Genomic DNA, 14,061 nt, shown 5'->3' with positions numbered 1-14,061 from the left:
TTTAATGAGTCAGCTCTCTGCATCAGGTGGCCAAAGTATTGGAGTTTCAGCTTTAGCATCAGTCCTTCCAATGAACACCCAGGACTGGTCTCCTTTAGGATGGACTGGTTGGATCTCCTTGCAGTCCAAGGGACTCGCAAGAGTCTTCTCCAACACCACAGTTCAAAAGCATCAATTCTTTGGTGCTTAGCTTTCTTTATAGTCCAACTCTCACATCCATACATGACTACTGGAAAAACCATAGCTTTGACTAGATGGACCTTTGTTGGCAAAGGAATGTCTCTGCTTTTTAATATGCTGTCTAGGTTGGTCATAGCTTTTTTTCCAAGGAGCAAGCATCTTAATTTCATGGCTGCAGTCACCATTTGCAGTAATTTTGGAGCTCCAAAAATCACTTGATTAGCAACTGTTAAAATCTGCCCTTTGGAACTCAGGGCAAGTCATGGAGGCTGGGGTTTTGCCTAGAAGAAATGGGGGCTACAGGACCCTGGGGGCCCCACAGGGTTTCACTTTGCCTCAATTTTTAAAATAAAAATGCTCGTCTAGCTGATAATCCTTTTTGCTTTAGCTGGATTTAAATCTATTCTAAAAAGGTAAGTATGTTCTCAGTCATGTATGACTGTGACCCTACAGACTTGTCAACTACAAACTGGCACTTGCCAAAAGCATTGCCAACAACTGAGTAACAAGGGCATTTGCCATCTGCATCTACAGAGATGGAATCTCGTGCTGTTGACCCTCAACCCCGTGAGGCGTGCAGGGTGGAGTGAGGTGCTCTGTGCTCCATGGAATCTGATGGGACAGGTCTTTAGATGGTTGGATGCTTTTAGGAACGGATTTTATGATCTCAGTCCTTGCATCTCCTCTTCCTAGAGAAGCACTAAATCCCTTCATGGTGACATCAGATCTTTGTGACTGGCAGAAAACCTTTAGTAAATTGAGTGCTTCATGGCATTGAACTCCCCCTCCAGCAAGACTTTCTCTATGGACCTTCCCCGCTGCAGCTCTGGAGCAGTCTCTCAGAGCTCTCTGAGATGCTGCCTCCAAGGCTGCAGCCCTCATTTTTCTCCAAATAAAACTTACCTCACAATTCTCCAGTTGCGCATGTTTTTTAGTCAATAGACTCTAGCTTGCCAGACTCCTCTGTCCTTGGGACTTCCCAGGCAAGAACACTGGAGTGGGTTGCCATTTCCTACTCTAAAAAAGTAAGAGTGATAATTCTACACTGGTCAGAAGGCAAAGATCAGCTTAAATCCCTCTGACTTACTGAGAGCTGCAAGAAACGGGCCCTACCTGCCTGGTGCCCCACACGAGCGGGCGGTCCCGTACCTCCGCCACCTGCCTGACATTAACCGTGGCGTGACACCCAGTCCATCAACCCTCCATACCAAACAGTCTATGAACGATGACAACATGTTAACTAAGCTTCTACCGCCTCTTCTTCCTTCCCTCCTCCTCTCTGATTCTCTCCTGGAGCAAGATAGGTCCTATTTAAAACCATCGAGCTTTACTTTTTGGAACCTTATTCTGTCCATGAGTTCTCATTTTCCACTCTACATGACTTACTTGCTTATTTTTACCTTTTCAAATTAATATGGCAGTTGTTGAAATACATTCTTTCCACTTCCTAACACATGTGACTTTGATGAATAATAATTCCTTATGTCATTTGCCAAACAAAAATAATAAGAAAGCATTAGTTGGGCTTCTCTAGACTAGTGTTTGACCAAATATCTGGTTGTCGTGGGCTAGCCAATTTGGCACATAAAACTAACCATCACAATGAATTATTATTACTCGTGTTGAATGCAATTGGTCAATCAATTCTTTCAAAAATATGAATTCCAGGTGATGAAAAGTTTGAAGACTATAGATGAAGAAATTTTCTGAGGTCTTTCCCAAATCCATGGAAGGAGAGATATCCTGACTCAGCTAAGTTTGCTGAGTGGTTTGGCAGTATTAAGGTTTTCTCCTAACCTTTTAAGTAACTTTTGAAAGGTCCTCTATTTCTGTCCCCTGGACTCAGAGTGATAAAAATCTGTTTTTATCTGATACTTCCTGAAAGCCACTTTCCCCCTGCTTCTCTGACCTTTTATTTATTTTTATTTTTTATTGGTTTATTTTTCATAAGGTAGTCTTAGAACCAGAATAAAGGGAAAGAAATGCTGATTGTTTGAAAGCTTATCTCAGGAACTTTTAAAGTATACGCAAACGTGAAAAAAAAATTTAAGCATTGAGGAATTTAAAATAAGTCAAAATAGCATAGAGTACTTGTTTATTAATTCCACTGAATGGACCTAAGTAAGTTTTCAAGTCACTTTGAAATAAGCTCTGAGGCAATCAACATTTCCTCTTTCTCCTGCAAAATTTTGCCTTCCAAACCTGGCCAATCCGAAGTGGCTGGGAGTGACGCGTCTTCCCATATCCTTCTCTGTCACATCTATAATAGTGAAACCAAGCAGGGCCCGGTGTGTCTCCTGGGCACAAAGGCCTTTCTGTGTCTGTCATTTCTTGATTATAGGAAATGGACTTCATTTAGTCTCCATGACCTTCCACGAATTCCAAAGGTCCAAACATGTGCTAGTCAGGGAAGGTGGAGACCAGTCAAGAAACAGCGATGCAGCCTTCGGGCAGGGACACGCATGACAGTGTCTTTGAGCTGGTTGGCAGATGCTGAGGCCCCGACCCGATGGGAGGAGTTGACTCTCTGCTCCCCAAGAGCATGCAGGTTCCCGACTAGTTAGAACCAGCAGGTTGAGGCTGCTGACCCCGCCTCCCTCACCACCAGCCAATCAGGAGGCTGTCCATGAGCTGACCACGCCCTCCTTGAACCCTTACTGCAAATCTCTTCACTACCCCCTCCAGATCAGGATTTGCAGTTTCGAGGGAATTAGCCCTCTGTGGCCTCCTTTGCCTGGCAAAGCAATAAAGCTATTCTTTTCTACTTCACCCAAAACTCTCTCAGAGATTTAATTCAGCATCAGAGTACAGAGACCAGATTTAACTTCAAATGTCTTGCATCTCTGAAAAGTTTGCCACATGGAAGATTTTTCTCTAAGTGGATAAGTGACTGTAAAGATTTTACCTTGTCATATTATATTTGTTTTTCAAATATTGATAGAATTAGATCTAGATATGTTTAATTAGATAAACGCATGAACCCCTGTCTTCCCACATATGACGACTCCCATAAAGATATGTTCCTGAGGAAGAAAAAGCCCAGGCATATTCCAGATCCCAATTTGAAAATCAGAGTTCATCACTGAAAATGTTTAGAATTAATGCGCTTTAATGGAGATAAAAATGGAAAAATAATTAGATGCTATCATCCTTATTTGCATTCTTCAGACCCATCCCTGATTAAATTAAGCTAGTAGGGTGGTTTTTTTTTCCTTTCTCTTGATGGCATTTTTTGTGAAGTGGCAATTAAGTCTCAGTCATGATGAGTGACCCACCGGCACCATAGGAAAGCCATTTCCCCAAAAAACAGCTCTCATCCAGCCTGTCTAAAAGGATGCTGTTTGTGAAATTAGAATTTTTCAGCCAAGGCACAAAGGCTGTGTGATATCAGAACTAACACTCATAAGCTCTGACAGGAACTTCCCCCTGGAACTGCTGAAATCCAGCCCTCAGGTCCCTGGAGTGTGCTTGTGTGCATGCATTGGGACTGAAAGGGCAAGAATCCCAAAACCCTGAATCTGCAGACACAAAATGTGCAAGTCACTGAATTCAGTTACAGTGTGTGCTGGACGGACTTGGCAAGAAGCCGGAGCTGAAAGCACCACCCAGTTACTTTCAAAGCAATTGATTCTGTTGTAGCCATTATATCATTCTGGATACACAAAGAAAAGAAAATGGTGTGGTTTCTCATGTCTCCCTTCTAATGGATTGAAGCACACCTTTGCTCTCAGTGTGGGGTAAGTGAACCTAGTATAAGGTGCTCCTATTGTCAGTCTCTGCACCTGACCCCGTGATGAGATGACGGTGAGATGCACAGCTCCGTTGCCAACACCCATGCATGCTTCACTGTGCCAACGAGTGCCTGCTTTGTACTTATCTACAAGGGCTTCCAAGAGCTAGACCAGCTGAAAGGAGGAAGACATACTCGGCGTCTGTCATTCCTCAACGCCTGGATGATGGATCACGTGGCGGTAAGACAGTGAGAGGATTGCTCAGGAGTCGGCAGCGCCACTACCATCTGTCTTAATGTAACTTCTGCTGTTCACAGCACTATTTGCTAGAAAGAGGTATCATTGATTAACAGTACATGTATCGTCCTATAGAGTGGATGGTAAAACTAGGTAAAGAAAGTTAAAGAAAATTCAGTACTCAATACCAAATATAGTTACTCAAACATGCAACATAAGCTCTTTGTTCAAAGCTGTTCTGCCAAAATGAGCTTAAAGAGAAATAAATAAATTCACCCCAGAATACATTATAATATCACAAGTGAACATTAAATTAAGAACAAGGAGAGTCAGAGATGTTTTATAAGATAGCTGTTCCTTGGGTATGACTAGTTTAAGCTAACTGTTTTATGCTGGTTGGTTAGGCTGCTGGGTGTGAAAACAAGGAGCAGGACATGGTCGGGAAGGACCTTGCAGCAGTGTTTCCGGTTGCTTAGGTGATGACCAGATGACTCTGGTTACGCACGATGGTTCTGAAACTTCGCTTCACGGGGGATGACCTTGGAGTTCTAAGATACCCTGATGCCTGTGTACCACTGGCAGAGATCTGTTCAATTTTCTGGCTTTTGACCTGGTCATCAAGACGTCTAAAAGCCCCCCAAAATTTTCAAAGGGCAACCAAAATTCAGAACCCTAATTCTCAGAAATGAGGCCCCTATCATTTCCAACTAATTTAATGCAGCCATTTGAACTCAAATTGGTCTGGGTTTTAGGAAACCCCTGTGACCACGAAACAGGATCGAAAGCTTGTCTTTTGATGTCATGGTGTTAATTTCTTCAAACACCTTTGAAGTCACACTTTTATTGTTAGAAACAAAAGCTCAACTGGGAATCACTAGAAACATTTAAATGGCTTGTTTCATTGCTAAAATTAGATAAATTCCAAATATTGGTAGCAAGGTATCCTTTAGCTTATGATCCATCTCTCAAAGAAATTTGATTGAGGTGAGAAAACTCAAACCATGAAGTTTTAAGGGTATAAACTTCTAGTTAATAGAGGGATATAGTCAAGATGTTTAATGCAACATGGTCACTATAGTTAACAATATTTGTATTGTATATTTGAAAGTTACTAGGAGGATAGATCTTAACTGTTCCAATCATAACAGCAACAATTAAAAAATAATTGACTATATGAAGCAAAGGATGTGTTAACTTTTGTTGTGGAAAATGTTTCACCATATATACCTGTAACTATCATCACACTGTGTCTTAAACTTACACAATGTCACATATCTGTTATAGCTATTATATAGCAATAAAGTTGGGGAAAAAAGAAGAAACTTTGATAAAGTTTAAGTGTTGACTTGTATTTTTCCTTTTTTAAAAAGTGTTTATTTATGTAAACAGTAATCTAAATCAATAGAAGAGAGTTCATTATAATATCTAGCACATTTTTTATCTGGAAGATGACATTTACATAGATATGTAGCTCAGCTGGTAAAGAATCTGCCTGCAATGAGGGAGATCTGGGTTCGATCGCTGAGTTGGAAAGATCCCCTGAGAAGGGAAAGGCTACCCACTCCAGTATTCTGGCCTGGAGAATTCTATGGACTGTGTAGTCCATGGGGTTGCAAAGAGTCAGACACAACTGAGCAACTTTCACTTTTCATAATATACAAATATACAAGCATATATATATCCCACATATGCATAAGTATGCTTGTATATTTGTTGTACCCACAATAATTCAAAAAAAGGGAAAGGAAACCTACCCCCATTTTGCAAACAAGGAAAATAAGTTTTTACAATATGAAATGACTTGCTCAAGGCTGTTCATTTACAAGCAATGGAACAGAATCAAAATATTTGTGTCCTCATTCCAAACTAAGATACCCTTTCTCTGTGAGAATGGTGTACCATGAAGTGTCACAGAGTCTTAGCTTTGCTGAGGAGTAGCTAATTGAAATTTGAAATTTGAAAAGTGTCCTTACATCAGAGCCAGTAGCAAAGTGATAGGAGGAAACACATCTAAATACAAACTGAGTTTGAGGAAATGAAAACATGCATGGCTGCATATCGATGAGTTTGAAATATGTATTTGGTAACTGCCTTGTATAGGAACTAACTTGTAATTAATTAGAAATACATCAAAAGAGACATAGAGCAAAAACTTCTTTCTCTTTTGTTGGTGATATAGAAAGTTTGCAAAAACACTGTTCGTGGGGCTTCCCTGGTGGCTCAGTGGTGAATAATCCACCCACCAGCGCAGGAGACACTGGTTCAGTCCCTGGTCCAGAAAGATCTCACATGCTGTGGAGCAAATAAGCCCTTCAGCCACAGGTATTGAACTGTAAAGAGCCCGGAGCCCCAGCTACCGGAGCCCATGCACCCAGAGCCCCTGCTCCTAATAAGAGAAGCCTCTGCAGTGAGAAGTCCACGCACCGCATCGGAAGAGCGGCCTCCACTCACAGCAGCCAGAGAAAGCCCCCAGCAACAAAGACCCAGCACGGCCCCAAATAGTAAGAGTTACTTTAAAAATACCTTTGTACATAATGATTCAGTGACTTTTAAAGGTTGTGTTTAAAGCCCACTTCTGATAGCTTGAAAGTATTTTGATAAATGTGTTTCATCACAAGAATGTTAGGATCCCGAGATGTATTTTGTCCCTGATGCATTTCTGAGATTCTGATTCATAAATTAAGATTGCAAAGCTAAGAATTAAGTTTATATAATGATTCTTAAGTATTACTGCCTCCCAGGCCTCTTTGAGAAATGAATAAAAGCTATAGAAGTTATTTCTAGAAAAAGTGCTCATCGTCATAGCATTCTGACTACAAATTTGGCACAGGGCGGAACCGACGAGCGCTACCTCCATCCGGGGACCACGGTCAGTATCAGTAGTAACCAGTCACTAAACTGTGGTGCCCTGGGCACGAGGTGATTAGAATGGACAACCTCTGTGATCTTTCTTCCAAAAACCCATCAGTGCAGTTTAAACACGAGAAAATACCAGACAAATTCCAACTGAGGAATATTTGTAAAAACACTTGACCAGCACTCTTCAGAACTTTCAAGGTTATCAAAAGCGAAATAAGTCTGAGAAGCTGTCAGAGCCAAGAGGAGCCTTAGGAGACACACACACACACACACATATATATATATATATATGTCAGACAATAAATATATATATACAGACAATAAATACACTGTGGATGGGAGGCTGGAACAGGAAATTACATCATGTGAAAACTAAGAGAACACAAAGTATACACTTTAGTGAATATTATTATATCAACATGGTTCATTAATTGTGACAAATAGACCATCCTTTTACAAGATGTTAATAATAGAAGAAATTGGATGCAGGGCATATGACAATTGTGTACTTTCTTTGTAACTTTTCTATAGATCTAAAACTATTCTAAAGTAAAAACTTGATTTTAAAAACTTGTATAGTGTTTATTTGTCAAACTCATGTCTCAAAGGTATTAACTTTGCCTTGTTAGAATGTTGTATCTACAAAAAGATTCACTTTCCACTTCTTCTCTACACTCCGTTTTTCTCTATCAGTTTCTGTATATATATGCATATATATAATTTACTTTATTCACAATGTAAATCTTATAGAGACCTCTGTTACCACGTAAAACAGTTATTTCCCATTTTTCTTTGCTCCTTGACATGTGTTTAGATGGATGAACGCTATTTTACCTCTCGCGCTCTTTTTGTGTGTGAAAAAAATCTACATTTTTTTGTTGTTGTTGTTCTGACAAATGTGGATTAAACTCCAACTGCTTTCTGTCAAAAAGAACCAGTTTAAATTCAACAGATTAACTTTTGTATTGACCGATATATTTTAAACTTAAACATAGGGGATTTACAGTGCTGTGTTAGTTTCAGGCGCACAGCAGACGGCCCAGTTATAAGGAGGTTATTCCAGAACGCTGAGCATAGCTCCCTGTGCTGTGCACTGGGCCCTTGCTGGTTTTCTGTTTTATGTGTAGTCTGTGTTTATTCCAAATTCCTGATTTATCCCTCCCCCCCCTTTCTCCTTTAGTAACCATGCTTGTTTTCTATGTGAGTGGGTTTATTTCTTTTTGTATATAAGTATTTATCTGTATGTTTTGAATTACACACATGTGATATCATATCTATCTTTCTTTATCTGACTTACTTCATTTAGTATGATAATCTTAGATCCATCCATGTTGCTGCAAATGGCATTGCTCATTTTTTTGATGGCTGAGTACTATTCCATTATATATAATGGAATTAATTAGGTAGGTATAGGCATTTGTTACTGGACTTTCAGGTTTCTTCCGTGTCTTGGCTTTTGTTATTAGTGCTGCTATGAGCATAGGGGTGCATGCACCTTTCCAAATTATGGTTTTCTCTGTATATATGCATAGGATTGGGATTGCAGGATCCTCAGTTCAGCTGCTCAGTCGTGTCTGACTCTTTGTGACCCCATGGACTGCAGCACACGAGGCCTCCCTGTCCATCACCAGCTCCCGGAGTTCACTCAAACTCATGTCCTTTGAGTCAGTGATGCCATCCAACCATCTCATGCTCTTTCGTCCCTTTCTCCTCCCACCTTCAATCTTTCCCAGCATCAGGGTCTTTTCAAATGAGTCAGTTCTTCACATCAGGTGTCCAAAGTATTGCAGCTTCAGCTTCAGCATCAGTCCTTCCAATGAATATTCAGGACTGATTTCCTTTAGGATGGACTGGTTGGATCTCCTTGCAGTCCAAGGGACTCGCAAGAGTCTTCTCCAACACCACAGTTCAAAAGCATCAATTCTTTGGCACTCAGCTTTCTTTATAGTCCAACTCTCACATCCATACATGACCGCTGGAAAAACCATAGCTTTGACTAGATTTTGTCAGTAAAGTAATGTCTCTGCTTTTTAATATGCTGTCTAGGTTGGTCATAGCTTTTCTTCCAAGGAGTAAGTGTCTTTTAATTTCATGGCTGCAGTCACCATCTGCAGTGATTTTGGAGCCCAACAAAATAAAGTCTATCACTGTTTCCATTGTTTCCCCATCAATTTTCTATGAAGTGATGGGACCAGATGCCATGATGTTAGTTTTTTTAATGTTGACTTTTAAGCCAGCTCTTTCACCCTCTTCTTTCACTTTCATCAAGAGGCTCTTCAATTCCTCTTCACTTTCTGCCATAAAAGTTGGTGTCATCTGCATATCTGAGGTTATTGATATTTCTCCCAGCAATCTTGATTCTAGCTTTTGCGTCATCCAGCCTGGCATTTCACATGATGTACTCTGCATATAAGTTAAATAAGCGGGTTGACAATATACAGCCTTGACATATTCCTTTCCCAATTTGGAGACAGTCTGTTGTTCCATGTCCAGTTCTAAATGTTGCTTCTTAACCTGTATATAGGTTTCTTAGGAGGCAGGTCAGGTGATCTGATATTCCCATCCCTTGAAGAATTTTCCACAGTTTGTTGTGATCCACATAGTCAAAGCCTTTGACATAGTCAATAAAGCAGAAGGATCCTATGGTATCTCTACTTTTAGTTTTCACAAGAACCTCCATATCAACCTGTAACACCACCCTGGAAAATAAGTTACTGAAACTGACCTATGAATAGCTTTGCTCTACAGCTGCATCGTGTTTGATCTGTAAATAATCAACAGAGGTAAACTTGATAATAGAGACTCACCTGCCAAGCTGATTTTCCATATTCTCTGACTTTGAGTCTGTTATTGGATTATCAGGTCATGATCAGGCCCCGAGCGCCTGCCCCTCACGGCACGTTTACCACTGCACCTGAACACAGGCACAGGCAGAATCATAAAATGGCAAATTGCACGTTCAGATGCCACACTGCAAGTCCAGATTGCTATTTACACCTGCAATTACAAACCAAGCTCACAGTACATTATATGCTCCAAAGAGATATGAGCTCACGTTTTGCGGGCACCGTCAGACTGTGGGGAATCATGGCCTCACCGGCACAGAGAGTTCTCTTGCTATAATCGTGATTGCAGTAATGTGACTATTGTGGAGTTATGATTTGAAGGAAAATCGTCCATTACATGTTTCAGCTTCAAGGCTGCTTCTGCAAAAGAGATAGATTAATCATTAAAATAACTGAGGATAATTGATATTCATTGCTGATAGAGATTTTTGTCCTTCCATATCTCAGACTCTCAGAGTAATTTTTTAAGAAGTTTATTTCAATATGGACAAGAAATGAAAAAAAATTAAAATGAAGGAAATGGGTAAAATGCTTATTAGGTGAAATTCTATCTTACATTGTGAATTACATGGAATGTTAAGTCATGCAGACTTTTTGGTTGCAGAAATGTGGAAGAAAAAGGTGCAGGGAAAGGGGGGAAAGGAACATATGCAAGATATAAATAAAAACTGTACCCCTCAAGAAGACTTAGTCAGGGAAATGAGGTGTCTCCTCATTCATATTCATAGATATGAATAAATATCTATTCATTTCTCAAAAAAAAATCTGAAAATGTAATCTTTCTAGAAAAATGGCTCAAGAAAAAGATGGAAATAGTCAAAGAAGATATTTCAAGATAACAGGATATAAAAAATGTGGAAAAAAATCTAAACATGACCGAGCTGCAAGTTGAAACTGTTGTTGTTTGGTCGCTCAGGCTGGTGCGCTGGGATGACCCAGAGGGATGGTACGGGGAGGGAGGGGGGGAGGGGATTCAGGATGGGGAACATGTGTACACCCATGGTGGATTCATGTTGATGTATGGCAAAACCAATACAATATTGTAAAGTAAAAAAAAAAAAAAGAAAGACAAGTCAAAAAAATAAAATAAAATAAAATAAAATCAGTGATTTGTTGGGCAGATCAAGGGAAATATTTCAAAACAAAATGTTAATGAACTAAAATGTAAAAGTTATTATAATTTAAATTATAGATATAGAAGACCAAGGAAAGTTAAATTCCTGAAGGTCAGAACTAAGTAAAACAGAACACCTAAGAAGAAAATTATTGAATATGCAGATCAAAATAGCTCCGTAGATCCTGGGATCTACTAATTCAGAATGAAATTAGAACTAAGTGATAAGAACACTAAGGTCAGTTTTAGAGAAAACCGGTTGAAATGTGCTCAGCTTGTGGTTCCCTGATAACCCAGTGAGAGACTGAGTAAATGGTCACATATGCAGGCCTTGACTGCAAAAATATATATTATGTATTATATAGAATATGTAACTATAATATACATATATTTCTTATATGTGATCTTTCTGGAATTTAGAAATCAAAGAGATTACATTTATAATTAATATAATATATAATAATAAATATGTCCATCATACAAAAGGTGATTTAATAATCCATAGACTATTAAAAAATCAAAAGAGTTGCTTTTTGTATTGATCGAACAGTTTATGCTTTAGTTTTTGATTGAGTCTAAAAATATTCTGAAAATAGGGGGAGAGATTACTTTGTCTGAGTAAAGCAATAAATCCACCATGATAAAGTTCTTTTCTTCAGGTCATTTAAAATTTAGGATAACAACATTAATCAGAGAAAAACCTGAAAGACACAGGTCTGTGATAGTTAATGTTATCTGTCTGTTGACTGATCCATGGAGTGCCCAGACATTTGGTTAAACGTCTTCTGGATATATCTGTGAGGGCAATTTGGATAAGACTAACATTTGAATTATTAGACTAAGCAAAGCAGATTGCCCTCTCTATAATGTGGATGGCCTATCCAGTCAGCTGAAGACTAGATCAAAAACGCTGGATAAGAGGGAACTTCTCTCCAACTGTTTCGAGCTGGGACATTGATCTTCCCTGCCTTCAGACTAACACCCAGACTAGAACTATATCATCAAATTTCCTGGGTCTCCACCTTACAGACTGCAGATGAGACTTGGGGTTTCTCAGCCCCCATAATCATGTTGGTCAGTTCCTTATAATATATATATATATATATATATATATATCTCCATTCTTATTCAAGTGAAGTCACTCAGTCGTGTCTGACTCTTTGTGACCTCGTGGACTGTAGCCTGCCAGGCTTCTACATCCATGGGATTCTCCAGGCAATAATACTGGAGTGGGTTACCATTTCCTTCCCCAGGGGATCTTCCCAACCCAGGGATCGAACCTGGGTCTCCCGCATTGGAGGCAGACGCTTTAACCTCTGAGCCACCAGGGAAGATATAATTTATATATATATATATATATATATGTGTGTGTGTGTGTGTGTGTGTGTATATATAGATATATAAATCCATTCTTATTCAACTTAATTTTTATTTTTATGTCTATCTATATCCTTTCTATGTATATATTTTTTATTGATGATGCTGTCTTATACTCATTTTTAAACTTATTTCAGTTGCATTTCAGTTTATATATAACTTAGACACATTTTAGTTTCATGAGTTATTTCCAAAAAGTGAGTTTATGTACATGTCTTTTTTTTTTTTTTTTTAGGATAAAAAGCACATAAAGACTGATGTGAAATGAGGAATCTCATCTGGGGATTACAGCATTTAGCTCTATGGCAGCCACTGAAGTATCTGAAAAAGCAGAGAGAGCAGAAAAGATGAGAATTACCCTCAAAGAAGAAACTGGATGTTGTCTTCCCATCACTTTTTAGGGCACATAAACATATATCCTGCTGTTCCATTTCTCTGGGGAACCCTGGCTAATACAAGGTCAGAATTGAATATGGTAAGAACCAACATTAAAAGTACAGAATCAACAAGTCTACAGATGTCTGACATCAAGATGAAACAACAGACAGGCTCATGTGAGTAGGGGCTGATAACCAACCACATGCTTTGGTCAGCAACTGGTAAATCAAGGGCCAGGGTAACAGTCTCAAACCACACACAGGTACTAGAAGCAGTATTTTGGAAACAGAATTCATTTCTTACATACTCAGGAATGTGTTTTCTTTGAGAGTTGGAACCAATCAAAAATGCATAGCCCTTCCAAACAGAAATGGATAGAACACAAAACCAATACAATATTGTAATTAGCCTCCAATTAAAATAAATAAATTTAAATTTAAAAAAAACACTTAATTGAAGGAAAGAGTCTAAAAATAAGAACGTCTTTTGAAAGCAAGATTTCATTTATAAAGGGGTAATAGAGGTTTTCTTTAAGTGAAAAATGGAAATCTAGTGAAGAAAAGCCACAGAAAGTTCATAGCACTAGGCTATCTATCTGTGAACATTTAACAGAATATCTGTTCAGGTGGGACATGGCGTGGTTGCAGGCTGTGGACACTGTGCTGTCATCCAGACCATCTGCTTAGGACAAGGACAGTTGCTTAGACTGCTGTAGGCCTCCAGCCCTCAGATGTCGGCTGCCTCCAAGAACTGTCCTCATCCGCAGAGAGCCCTTGCCCAGGACCTCTTCTGAGGCAGCTACATCCACTGGCTGTCGATGTGCAGGTGTGAAGGTCCAACCTCTTCGCTGCTCTTTGAATCAACACTGAAAGACTCTCAGCTTTAGAGTTTCCCTCTGGGCTCCTCTGCCGTCTTTGTTAAGACTTTGCTGTGGTGATATTGGAACCAATCACTTCCTCCTGTGCTATCTTGCTTCTTTACTTTTCCGCCAGAATGCCTCCTTCTCTAACCTCATACAGAAGGTAGGCTTGAGGCAACATTTTAAAGACTATACCTCATCAGGATGATATTGTATTCAGAATAAACTCTAAATTCCTGTGTACTATATCATGCTTTGCTCCCCAAAGTTAGAATGCAGGGTCCATAAACCAAAGGGTGAAAACAGGGGCTGCTTCTCTAACCATCGCTTTGAGTAACGCACCTCAGAAATCTGTGCCTTCCCATCCCCACAAATCCAGGCTCAAATCCTAGTTCCCAAATGGTTCTTCTTCTACCAAGGGACACAGAGAGAGCATCATGGAACTTTAGCATATGGCTGCCACTTTTTATTTCAGACTCC

The 14,061-nt window shown here is 39.5% G+C and overlaps 1 non-coding gene across 1 annotated transcript; it reads right to left on the bottom strand.

The window, feature by feature from the left end:
- Positions 1 to 12,226: 12,226 nt before the first annotated feature.
- Positions 12,227 to 12,298, bottom strand: TRNAW-CCA (transfer RNA tryptophan (anticodon CCA)). Its single transcript has one exon. It is a non-coding gene; the product is annotated as a tRNA-Trp (tRNA).
- Positions 12,299 to 14,061: the final 1,763 nt, after the last annotated feature.

The sequence above is a fragment of the Bos taurus genome, chromosome 27, assembly GCF_002263795.3.
Source record: "Bos taurus isolate L1 Dominette 01449 registration number 42190680 breed Hereford chromosome 27, ARS-UCD2.0, whole genome shotgun sequence".
In the NCBI taxonomy this organism is placed as follows: Eukaryota; Metazoa; Chordata; class Mammalia; order Artiodactyla; family Bovidae; genus Bos; species Bos taurus.
This window is presented reverse-complemented; position numbering and strand designations above follow the sequence as displayed.